Source organism: Odocoileus virginianus, chromosome 3, assembly GCF_023699985.2.
Source record: "Odocoileus virginianus isolate 20LAN1187 ecotype Illinois chromosome 3, Ovbor_1.2, whole genome shotgun sequence".
NCBI classification, from domain to species: Eukaryota; Metazoa; Chordata; class Mammalia; order Artiodactyla; family Cervidae; genus Odocoileus; species Odocoileus virginianus.
The window spans coordinates 11,783,242-11,797,001 of NC_069676.1; positions in this window are offsets into that span (position 1 = coordinate 11,783,242).

Below are 13,760 nucleotides of genomic sequence, written 5' to 3' on the forward strand. Positions count from 1 at the left end.
AAAGAAGAGAGAGTTGGAATAAACAAAACAGAGCACCCAGATAAATGTATATTTTTTTAATTCAAGAAACTTACAAGTAAAATAATCACACTTGAAGTACATTCAGTGTGCCCCAGTATGTTCAGCAATATTTCTATCTGAGCTCTTCTTAAAACTCTTTCCTTATTGATGTCTGGGTTATTCACCTGTTTCAATACACACTCACTTTAGAGATATTAGGCTAAGTAATGTTAGATAAGCAAGGATTCTTCAGATATCAATTCCATGAACACAGTAAAATATCAGTTCCCCATTTTTAAACGATGGAATAATAAATATCCTCTTTAGGTTAAAAGGTTAATTAAATATCCTCTAGTTAATGGACACTATGAAGCACTCAAATGTACTTTATCTTATCCAAATTCTCTTGATCTGGATTATAACCCTCAGAGACCTAAAACCACATTAAGGCATTCTAAGTTAAAATCAAATGGCCATGCAAAACTATAACTCAAAATGCGACATACACCTCTGTGTTCATAGCAGCACCATTCACAATGACCAAGACATAGAAACAACCTAAATGTCCATCAACAGTTGAACTGATAAAGATATTTTATATATATTATATATGTATTATATATAAAATGCCAATTTCAACAATATGAATAGACCTAGAGATGATCATACTAAGTGAAGTAAGTGAGAAAGAGAAACACATTACCATATGACATCACTTACATGTGGACTCTAAAATGCAATACCAATGAACATACCTATGAAACAGACTCACAGACAGAGAGAATAGATTTGTGGTTGCCAAGTGGGTGAAGGAGGGAAGGATCAGGTGTTTGGGATTAACAAATGCAAACTATATAAAATATGTGCATGAAAAATAATTGATTTGTAAAAACTTTTGTTTTTCACAATTTTACTTCAATTAACTAACTGCATTTGTTTTCCCAATAGATAAATCAAGTGAAATCAACTATATTCTCTTACTGTCAAGGTTTAGAATCAGAAAGGTCTTCTAAAATCTGCCTAAAAACAATAGTTGTTGTTTCATTATAGATCCATGAGAACATTCCCATCTTATATAGGAAATACAGGGGCTTTGCTGGTGGCTCAGACTGGAAAGAATCAGCCTGCCATGTGGGAAATACACGTTCAATCCCTGGTTGGGGAAGATATGCTGAAGCAAGGAATGGCTACCCATGCCAGTATTCTTGCCTGGAGAGTACCAAGGACAGAGGAACCAGGTGGGTTACAGTCGATGGGGCCACAAAGAGTCGGAAACGACTAACCGACTAACACTTTCACTTTTCATAGGGAATAATAATAATTATACATCTCAGATATCCAAATGGGCTATAAAATCCATTACCATTCACACAAAACTATATGAACAGCAATATGCATGCATCAAAGTTCCCTGTAAACACTCGACCCATATCCCTAATTCACAGATAAACTCACCAGATACCGAGGGAAGGAATTCATGGTTCTGCCTCCATTTGCACATTTGGGATTACAGCAGATTTGAAAAGAACTAATCATGCTGCTCTAATGGTGGGGGAAGATCTCTGGAATGGGAAGTCAGGAGATATGGGATAGAAGTCAAGAAGTCATATCTTTTAGCTATTAAACATGGAGTGTGTGTATACCTCTCAACCTCTCTATGTTTGTATCCCTTACCTAGAAATGGGAAGACTAACACCTATCTCTAGGACTTGTGTGGCGCCTAACAGAGGTTTACACTTCATAAATAGTCATGGTTTTCAAATAAAAATTTGTGTTTTTATTGGAATAGTGGGTTTACTGATGAAATACCTTCTCCAAAATGTTTAATGGCCTTTTGAAAATTAATGGTCTTTTATTCTATTATATGGTAGAGAGATAGAAGCCCATTATGTCTCAAAAAGTTAATTCACAGAATAAGTAGAAATCTTACAATCTGTTAGTTCACACAGTAAAACTCTCTCTCTTTCTCTCAAGAAAATACCCACATTTTTAATAATTGAATATTTTGGGCTTCTCTGGTGGCTCAGATGGTAAAGAATCTGCCTGTGATGTGGGAAACCTGGGTTCAATCACTGGGTTGGGAAGATTCCCTGGAGAAGGAAATGGCAACCTACTCCAGTATTCTTGTCTGGAGAATCCCATGGACAGAGAAGCCTGGTGGGCTAGATTATTATAGGTTCTATTGAATAGAAAGCAACCACCCCCTTAGAAATCTATGACTTAGATTTACTCAAGCCCTGTTTTATCTTTGGTCCAGTGCTGAGCAAGTCTCTGGAAAGAAGAAAGCACCCAGTGTGCGGAACCCCTATTGCCTAGGCTCTGTTTCTGAGAACCAAGGAAGAGTCTATTCAGTATTTAACAAAAATTGTTTTCCTTGCAGCTTACTCTGTGCCAAGCAAGGTTTAGAGAATTTAGGGAATTTTAAGTATTTCTGGGGAATCAGAAATGTATATGAGTGGTCAAAAAGCATATGAGAATATGCTTAACAGGACTAATTATTGGAGAAATGCAAATCAAAACTACAATGACAGCTACTTCATAACTGTTCAGGATGGCCACCATCAAGAAGTCTACAAACAAGTTCATCTATACCTTTTTTTTTAAGATTCCACATAGAAGTGATATGAAACAGAAGACTCTACTCAACCCTCTGTAATGGCCTATATGGGAAAGGAATCTTAAATAAAAAAGGGTGAATATATGTATATGTATAACTGACTCACACAACATTGTAAATCAGCTACACTCAACAACAATTTTTTTTTAAAGAAATGAATGTGATTCAGTTGTTTCCCTCCAGGCATCAGGGTCTTCCCTGGTGGCTCAGTGGTAAAGAATCTCCTGCAATGCAGGAGACTTGCTGGAGATGTGAGTTTGATCCCTGGGACAGGAAGATCCACTGGGGAAGGAAATGACAATCCACTCCAGTATTTTTGCCTGGGAAATCCCATGCACAGAGTAACCTGGCAGGCTACAGTCCATGGGGTCACAAAAGACTTGGACACAACTGAACAACCAAACAACAAGAACAACAAGGTGTCAGTAACTACTTGTAAAAGGACCAAGAAAATGTTTTCTCAGGGGTCTGAAGAAAACCAAACCTTCATATAGCAGGATATCTTACTTGACTATATGATACTTAGTAATAAAAATAATAATATCAACAATATACTTTTCTGTTCCTACATGCATCCATCTCATATTTATTCACATATTCAATACTGATTGTGTCTAATGCTTAATCCGTGCAGTTGTATCAACTGGAGATCAATTCAGTTGACAACACCGAGGCTCAGAGATACTGAGAACTTTCTTTGTGTCACACAGTTAATAAGTAGATCAGATGGATTTAAAATTGAATGGAGTGTCTCTGAAGCCCATGCACTGAACTTGCTCAGTGTCTCCCTTCACTTCAGAGAGTCTAAGAAGAGGCCCAGAGGTCTGTTCTAAATTTCCCAAGGCAAGCCTTTCCATGGGGCTTCCTCAGTGGCTCAGGAGTGAAGAACTTTCTTGCAAAGCAGGAGACCCAGGAGATACAGGTTCAATCCTAGGGTCAGGAAGATCCTTTGGATGAGGAAATGGTAACCCACTCTAGTATTCCTGCCTGGAGAATCCCATGGACAGAGAGGAGTCTGGTGGGCTACAGTCCACAGGGTCACAAAGAGTCAGCCACAGCTGAAGCAACTGAACATGAAGGCACATGCCTGTTAATAGTTTCCTGTTTCCTATGAATGTAAACCAACATTCTGAATTTATGTCTCCCTTAGAGATTGCCTGGTGGCTCAGATGGTAAAGCCTGCAATGTGGGAGACCCGGGTTCGATCCCTAAGTTGGGAAGATCCCCTGGAGAAGGAAAAGGCTACTCACTCCAGTATTCTTGCCTGGAGAATTCCATGGACAGAAGAGCCTGGTGGGCTACAGTCCATGGGGTCACAAAGATTCAGACACAACTGAACGACTAACAGAAATTGAAAGATGATCAATTATAAGGACGAAGGAAGAAGATAATAAAGCAAAATCAAGGAGCTGGGGAAAGAGAAAGCACTGCCCTAAATTCCTGTGTGCCAGCACATTCTATGAACTCCACCTATGATCCCAGCTAACTTCCTATAGCTGATACAGCAATGCCACCTGCTGCTCTCCACTATAGGAACCCCAAAGGGAAGAACATAGTAAACAGTGGGTTTCTGCCTCTAGTGACAGAAAAGAGAAATATGAGGTTGGACGGACAGGTGAGAATGTTGTCTAAAGGCCCTGTGAATGGAGTCTGGCTCTTGGATGCAAACTTGACTTCACCCCTTTCCACCCAAGACTGCAATTAAATACAATTACATGGAAATATTGTGCTCCTGTCCTCAAAGGCTTGCTCTAAAATAATGATAATAAAAATAATGTGTCTCTCTTGTTTCAAGGCGGTTTTGCAGATAACAAGCTACATTAAAAAACTTATCTTGGTACTCTCCGAATTTGTTCCTCCCTCCCCTGCCCCCACTGCATCCACATGTCCATTCTCTACATCTGCATCTCTATTTCTGCCCTGCAAATAGGTTCATCTGTACCATTTTTTTAGATTCCATATGTATGTGTTGATACATGATACTTGTTCTTCCCTTTCTGGCTTATTTCACTCTGTATGACAGACTCTAGGTCCATCTACATCACTACAGATGACTCAATTTCATTCCTTTTTATGGCTAATATAGGTATCCATACAGCTGATTCTCTTTATAGTACAGCAGAAACTAACACAACATTGTAAAGCAATTATACTCTGATAATAAAATAAAAAATAAATTTTAAAAACCTATCTTGGAAGGATATCACAAATTCAGAGGTCCTCTCTAAGGAGCAGGGAGCCTGAGCCTCGCTTAGGGAACCCCAATCCTGGGGTCTGGCAACCAGGAAGAAAAACCCCTTAATAGGTTTTGAAGACCAGGAGTGTTTATGCCCAGGAGGGCCAGGGGGCTTGTAGGAAATGCAGACTGATTTTAAATGGCTTGTGCACAATCTCACTTTCTCTCACCTTCTCAGAGAAAAGAATTCAGTGTCTACAAAATAAACAAGTCACAGGGATGTAATGTACAGTACAGGGAATACAGTCAATAATATTGTAATAACTTTATATGGTATATAATGTACAAAATTTCAAATCATCATGTTATGTAATTAAAGCTAACAAGTCAATTTATTTCAATTTTTAAAAAGAGCATAAATTTAACTCACTCTTTGAAAAAAGAAAAAACTTATCTTGGAGACTGGCACTTGGAAACCCTAAGTTAAAAAGTTCATGATGTTGTGATTAATGTCATCATTTCCATCATTGTCATCATCACTTTCATGATCATTTTAGTGCTTAAGGGACTATATACAAGGGCATATTTTCTGCTATGGTGGGAGAGATGTATACAGCCACTAGAACCAGTGTGGGATTGAGGGAAAACCGTAAGAGAGTTCTCACACTCCCCGCAGAACCAGGGATTTAAACTTCATGGTCTTCTGAGCTGAAACAATGCATACTGATTCCCTCTCTTATGGCTATCTGAACTGTTCTGCTTGTCTTTTTTTGTGGGATAAGTCACATATTATAAAACATGCTATTTTAATGGTACTTAACTGTACAGTTCTGAGGCACTAAGGTACACTAACATTGCTGTGCAACTCTCACCATCATGCATCTCCCCAATTTTTCACCTTCCTAAACTGAAAGTATGTCCCCATTGAACACTAACTTGCCATCCCTCTTTTCCACCCTCCCACTCCCTGGCCCCTGGCATCTGCCAATGTACTTTCTGACTCTATAGGGGAAAAAGAAAGCATAATTTGTTTGCAAGACATGTGTTGTTGACCTTAAAAATGCATTACAATGCACTTTATGTTGTGCGCTGTGCTCAGTCATCTCTGACTCTTTCCAACCCCATGGACTGTAGTCCACCAGACTCCTCTGTCCATGGGATTTTTTAAGCAAGAATACTGGAGTGGGTTGCCATTTCTGCCTCCAGGGAATCTTCCTGGCCCTGAGATCGAACCCAAGTCCCCAGTATTTTCTGTATTGTGGGTAGATTCTTTACCCACTGAGCCATCAACATACATTAGGTACAGACAAATACTGTCTGATTCCACTGATAATGTAAGCTACAAAGAGTTGTCCTACTTGTCTTGATGATAAAGAATGCAATGCTGCTCCAGCTCTTCCTCCAACCAGTTTCTCCCTAGGCACTTCCTCCACTGTTCCACATCTTTGGTGGGTCGTGACCAAGGATTGGTAATGCAACAACCCCTCTCATGCCTCCTAAGTGATGAAAACTCAGGCTCTGTCCTCAGGACTGGCAGAAAGACAGTCTCAGGCATGAACTCTGATGCAGGCAAGGGATGACTCTGGGAGGAGAAGACACAGTATGAAACCCACTGGACTGGAACCTGAACCTGAAGGGCTGGAAGGTGATTATTTATCATTGTGTGACCTTGGGAGCTCAATGCACAAAGCTCATAATTAGCTAAATGGGTCTAGGTTCTCCTAATCTCTGAGGACTTCCTAATATTAATTTAAGAGAAAAAGGAGAAAAACGAATGCCCTTGAAAGAGTCTGAACCCTTCCTTGTCTCAGGAGAAAGCTCACCTGTGCATCTTACTTCTAACTTCCAAGTTATACGGACCTTATAAACGTTATAAATATTGCTCTCAATAAAAATGAAAAATGTACATCTTAAATCTGCACATCCATTGAACTAATAATGAAATTAAGAGAGAATTAGTTCTCTTATACTCAGAATCTGATATATATTTCCACTTTTTTTCAGTCAAGATTTATGTCTCCAAGGAGAGCTTCCTACTTTGCTTTTAAAAATCCTGGTTGATAGTGTGCATTTTGGCATTGGAAATGGATTTTGGCATTAGTGATGGACATTTTTTGCTATTTTGAATAACAACTCAGTTTCTCAGTTTTCTCCTGAATTGTTATATGCTGGTACATTACAAAGCTATCTATTTTGACATACTTATCAGGAAGTGGACAGTTTGCTTAAGTACTTTGGGGAGCCTCACATGGGGTTTCCCTGGCACCTCAGATAGTAAAGAATCCACCTGCAATGCAGGAGACATGGGTTCGATCCCTGGTGGTGGTAATTTTGGAGCATCCTTATATCCTGAAATTCAAAGACTTAATAATAGTTGAGCTCATCTAGAATTCAAACTTTTTATGTGGTCATAATTCAGGTAACTTTTAATTTTGATATTACCTAACCTTATTAGTATTTTTATTTTTTTTTTCAGAAAGTGGGTGTAGAGAGTTAGTTCATAATGTGCTTGTTTATATATTTTTTATTAGAGTCATATGTTGAATGTGACATTTAAATTTGAGAAAAAAAACATCTTTTTGTCTTTGCCAAGAGAAGTCAAAGCCATTTCAGGAACAATTCAACAAATATCTCTAGAGGCTTCTGATTCCTGCTCAACTAGAAAGGGTTCATTTCTCTCCAAATATATTCTTTTTTTTTTCCACTTATTTTTATTAGTTGGAGGCTAATTACTTTACAACATTGCAGTGGTTTTTGTCATACATTGAAATGAATTAGCCATGGATTTACATGTATTCCCCATCCCAGTCCCCCCTCCCACCTCCCTCTCCACCCCATCCCTCTGGGTCTTCCCAGTGCACCAGGCCCGAGCACTTGTCTCATGCATCCAACCTGGGCTGGTGATCTGTTTCACCCCAGATATACATGTTTTGATGCTGTTCTCTTGAAACATCCCACCCATATTCTTGTTAGAATCTTTATATTTGAACTCTTGAAGTTTTTTTTTTTAATGTCATTTTTGCATCTCAGTTCAGTTCAGTTCAGTTCAGTCGCTTAGTTGTGTCTGACTCTCTGCGATCCCATGAATCACAGCACACCAGGGCTCCCTGTCCATCACAAGCTCCTGGAGTTTACTCAAACTCATGTCCATCAAGTCAGTGATGCCATCCATCTATCTCATCCTCTGTCGTCCCCTTCTCCTCCTGCCCCCAATCCCTCCCAGCATCAGGGTCTTTTAACTCTTCACATGAGGTGGCCAAAGTATTGGAGTTTCAGCTTCAGCATCAGTCCCTCCAATGAACACCCAGAACTGATCTCCTTTAGGATGGACTGGTTGGATCTCCTTGCAGTCCAAGGAACTCTCAAGAGTCTTCTCCAACACCACAGTCAAAAGCATCAATTTTTCAGTGCTCAGCTTTCTTCACAGTCCAACTCTCACATGCATACATGACCACTGGAAAAACCATAGCCTTGATCAGATGGACCTTTGTTGGCAAACGAATGTCTCTACTTTTTAATATGCTATCTAGGTTGGTCACAACTTTCCTTCCAAGGAGTAAGCGTCTTTTAATTTCATGGCTGCAATCACCATCTGCAGTGATTTTGGAGCCCAAAAAATAAAGTCTGACTCTGTTTCCATTGTTTCCCCATCTATTTGCCATGAAGTGATGGGACCAGATGCCATGATCCTAGTTTTCTGAATGTTGAGCTTTCAGCCAACTTTTCCACTCTCCTCTTTCACTTTCATCAAGAGACTTTTCAGTTCCTCTTCACTTTTTGCATCTACCAACCCCCAAATCCTAGTCTATCCCTCTCTCTCTTCCCATCTCTCACCTGTGGCAACCATTCTCTATGAATTCTATGGTTCTCTATGAATCTGTTTCACTTTTGTAGATAGGTTCACTTGTGCCATATTTTAGATTCCACACATAAGTGATATCATATGGCATTTCTCTTTCTGACTTACTTCACTTAGTGTGATAATCTCTGGTTGCACCCATGTTGCTACAAGTGGCAAATAGAAAAGCATATTTAAAAAATAGTGAAGGACAGGGAAACTTGGTGTGCTGCAGTCCATAGGGTCACAGAGATTTAGACATGACTGAGCAACTGAATGACAATAAAAAAGAATGTTTATATGTGTATAACTTATTCACTTTGCTATAGTAGAGATTGGCAAACATTGTAAATCAACTCTACTTCAATAAAAAAATGTGATTCTGGTTCATTAAGTGAGTATATGGATATCATAGTTTGTGGCAACCTCTATGTCTTATCTTTGCCATCAATCTGGCTCAAATTTTTCTATATGAGGTACTCAGAGATTGGTTTCTCATTAACTGATATGAAGAAAACTTGAATATTTACCAATATACTTGGATATTAGAGAAAGTATGCTAATAATGTGTGTGTGTTAATGGCAGAATATAATTTTAATGAGCCCAAGTGACCAAGAGGATAGAGGGTGTGAGTGTTGTGACATTTTAGGAGCTTGAAAAGGAGGAAAAAACCTTATATTAAACTGAAGTCATTTCTTAGTAGGAATAGTAAATCAGATACTAGATTCATTATTAGTGAAGTTGGTAGGTGATTTAGCTTCCTGGTAAAAGGCAGAGTAAATTACTGGACAGCTTTTCAGAAAGCCGAGATTGCTACCTCAGAAACCATATGAAGGATTTCCATGGTGGTCCAGTGGTTAAAAATCCACCAGCCAATGCCAGGGGCAGAGGTTCAACCCCTGGTCCCAGAAGATTCCACATGCCACTGGATAGCTAAACCCATGGACCACAGCTACTGAGCCTGTGCTCTAGAGCCCATAAGCCTCAACTACTGAAGCAAACATGCATAGAGCCCATGCTCTGCAACAAGAGAAACCACTGCAATGTGAAGTCCACATACCGCATCAAAGAGTAGTTCTCACTTGCCTCAAGTAGAGGAAGCTTGTGTGCAGCAACAAGGATCAGCACAGCCAAAAATAAATAAGTAAATATATAAATAAACTATTGAAGCATCTCTAAAGGAAAGATTGATGTGGTCATGGGTACCTGGGTATCTAGATGAAGACAGAAGAGGCCAAGATAGTTTGATCCTGACAGAAGAGAAGGGAGCATTGTTACAAAGTGAATTTTAATGAAGTGGTTACTAGTGAAAGGAAAGATCCCCCTTTGCTAAGGACATGGTTTCTTTGCTATCCTCAAGTAATAACAGTTAAGATAAAAGTATTCATAATGATTTAGGTGACAGTGATCTGCAGACACTATTAGAACCAGTAATTGGAAATACCATACTGCTACTTTAAACCTCAATGGCGTAACCTTGACCAAAACATATCATTACAATCATCTTTTTTATCTTAAGTTCACTTTGCAAATTTTAAATTGCATTTTGCAATGTATTGTGATTTATTAATCAGGATTCAAATAAGAAAAGGGAAATTACACTAGTTATTTTAATTGACAATAATTTAATATAGGTAATTGATTAAATGATTATAGAGAAATGACAGACCAAATACATATATATATAGTAACACAGAGCCCTAGCTGCAGGAAATAGTGACAATGCCATGGGCTAAGGGATATAGGGGAAAGACTGGGCGTTGGGGCAAGATGACTTTTACTGACAATGAACTGGAAGAATCTAAAGGGAAAACATGAAAATTCAGAGCAGAGAGTTTAAAGATTTCCAGCCCCCACCACACCATCACAATGTAAAGTATAAAAGGATAAGTTTGGAGCACAAAAACAATGTCTAAATGACCAGCAAATATGACCAAGCTGTAGAATGTGGAAAGAGAAGACATGTGAAATAATGTTGCCAGGAATATTGAGACAAATCACACTGATGTTGCTAAGGCAAACTCTTTTCTATCTTCTCCTTTATTGTTTTTTCACTTTAGGATCTTCAGTGTCTGACCATGAACAGTAAGGGACCCAAGACACATAACTCATTTTTGAATGAAATATCTTAACAAAATTTAGTAATTCTCAAACCTTGGCTTCATGCTAGATCCACCTGTTGCTGTTGTTTAGTCGCTAAGTCACGTCTGACTCTTTTGTGATCCTATGGACTGTAGCCCACCAGGTTCCTCTGTCCATATGATTTCCCAGGCAAGAATACTGGAGTGGGTTGCCATTTCCTCTTCCAGGGGATCTTCCTGACCCAGGGATCAAACCTGTGTCTCCTGTGAGTATCCTGCATTGCAAGTGGATTCTTTACCACTGAGCCACCAAGACTCACCTGGGATACTATTAAAACTGTTCATACTCTTCTAATTCTCCAGTTCAATTAAAATTCAATCTATGATCATGGTGATATGGATCAGAGTTCTTGGCCTTCCCAGACAATGGCTAATGACTAGAGACCAGGCAGGAAACTCAGGAAAGGCTTTATTGAGGCCCTGACTGTGGCAGGAGGCAGATGGGACAAACAACTATTCCCTTGCTTGCTCCCTGAGGTGGGGGTGGGGGTGGGGATGGGGGGTGAGTGTGTTCCTTATATGGAATGAAGGTAGGGATGTGTCCAGGGCTTGGGCCAGAGGAGTGGCTTATGTGGTTTGCCCACATCTCTCATGGTGTTGTGTGCAGGGGACATTAGCATTACCCTGCTTTTGCTCCCAACCCCCTATTTTTGCGCCTGACTCTTCAGAAGTGGTAGATGGCATTTTTAGCCCTTTTATATTGTGTTCATAATTTGCCCCATCTGTGCATGCACAGTCATATTTTAGTCTCTGAAGTTTCTTTGTATTTTGTTGCTTGAGGAGATATTTGTCCAGGTGCAAGCACTGCAGCAAAGGGTCCCACGTTCCAGCCTATCTCAGTGGGACTCAGGCAGGAGGAATTTTTTTTTCATTTATTTTTATTAGTTGAAGGCTAATTATTTTACAATATTGTGGTGGTTTTTGCCATACATTGACATGAATCAGCCATGGATTTTCATGTGTTCCCCATCCCTATACTCGTTCCCACCTCTCTCCCCATCCCATCCCTCTGGTCTTCCCAGTGCACCAGCCCTGAGCACTTGTCTCATGCATCCAACCTGGGCTGGCAATCTGTTTCACATTTGATAGTATACTTGTTTCAATGCTATTCTCTCAGAACATCCCACCCTCACCTTCTCCCACAGAGTCCAAGTCTGTTCTCTACTTCTGTGTCTCTTATTGTCTTGCGTATAGGGTTATCGTTACCATCTTTTTAAGTTCCATATATATGCGTTAGTATACTGTATTGGTCTTTATCTTTCTGGCTTACTCTGTATAATGGGCTCAAGTTTCATCCATCTCATTAGAACTGATTCAAATGAATTCTTTTTAATGGCTGAGTAATGTTCCATTTAGTGTGTCTGCCCTCTGATGCCCTCTCGCAACACCTACCGTCTTACTTGGGTTTCTCTTACCTCGGACGTGGGGTATCTCTTCACGGCTGCTCCAGCAAAGTGCAGCCGCTGCTCCTTACCTTGGAGGAGGGGTATCTTCTCACGGCTGCCCCTCCTGACCTTGAACGTGGAGTAGCTCCTCTCCGCCCTCCTGTGCCCGGCAGCAGCCGCTGCTTGGAGGTGGGGTTTCTCCTCTCGGCCGCCGCCCCTGACCTCGGAGGTGGGGAAGCTCCTCTCGGCCGCCGCTCCTGCGCTGTCGCAGCCTGGCGCTCTCGGTCTCTACCCCTGACCTTGGGCGAGGGGTAGCTCCTCACGGCCACGCTTCTGTGCAGTCCATCGCAGCTGGCGCGCTTGTCTAACTCAATGAAACTAAGCCATGCCATGTGACTCAAGACGGTCAGGTCATGGTGGAGAGGTCTGACAGAATGTGGTCCACTGGAGAAGGGAACGGCAAACCACTTCAGTATTCTTGCCTCGAGAACCCCATGAAGAGTATGAGAAGACAAAATGATAGGATACTGAAAGAGGAGCTCCCCAGGTTGGTAGGTGCCCAATATGCTACTGCAGATCAGTGGAGAAATAACTCCAGAAAGAATGAAGGGATGGAGCCAAAGCAAAAACAACACCCGGTTGTGGATGTGACTGGTGATAGAAGCAAGGTCTGATGCTGTAAACAGCAATATTGCATAGGAACCTGGAATGTTAGGTCCATGAATCAAGGCAAATTGGAAGTGGTCAAACAGGAGATGGCAAGAGTGAATGTCGACATTCTAGGAATCAGCAAACTAAAATGGACTGGAATGGGTGAATTTAACTCAGATGACCATTGTATCTACTACTTTGGGCAGGAATCCCTTAGAAGAAATGGAGTAGCCATCATAGTCAACAAAAGAGTCCGAAAAGCAGTACTTGGATGCAATCTCAAAAATGACAGAATGAGCTCTGTTCGTTTCCAAGGCAAACCATTCAATATCATGCTAATCCAAGCCTATGCCCCAACTAGTAACACTGAAGAAGCTGAAGTTGAACGGTTCTATGAAGACCTACAAGACCTTTTAGAACTAACACCCAAAAAAGATATCCTTTTCATTATAGGGAAGTGGAATGCAAAAGTAGGAAGTCAAGAAACACCTGGAGTAGCAGGCAAATTTGGCCTTGGAGTATGGAATGAAGCAAGGCAAAGGCTAATAGAGTTTTGCCAAGAGAATGCACTGGTCATAGCAAACACCCTCTTCCAACAACACAAGAGAAGACTCTACACATGGACATCACCAGATGGTCAATACTGAAATCAGATTGATTATATTCTTTGCAGCCAAAGATGGAGAAGCTCTATACAGTCAGCAAAAACAAGACCAGGAGCTGACTGTGGCTCGGATCATAAACTCCTTATTGCCAAATTCAGACTTAAACTGAAGAAAGTAGGGAAAACCACTAGACCATTCAGGTATGTCCTAAATCAAATCCCTTATAACTATTCAGGGGAAGTGAGAAATAGATTTAAGAGACTAGATCTGATAGACAGAGAGCCTGATGAACTATGGACGGAGGTTCATGACATTGTACAGGAGACAGGGATCAAGACCATCCCCA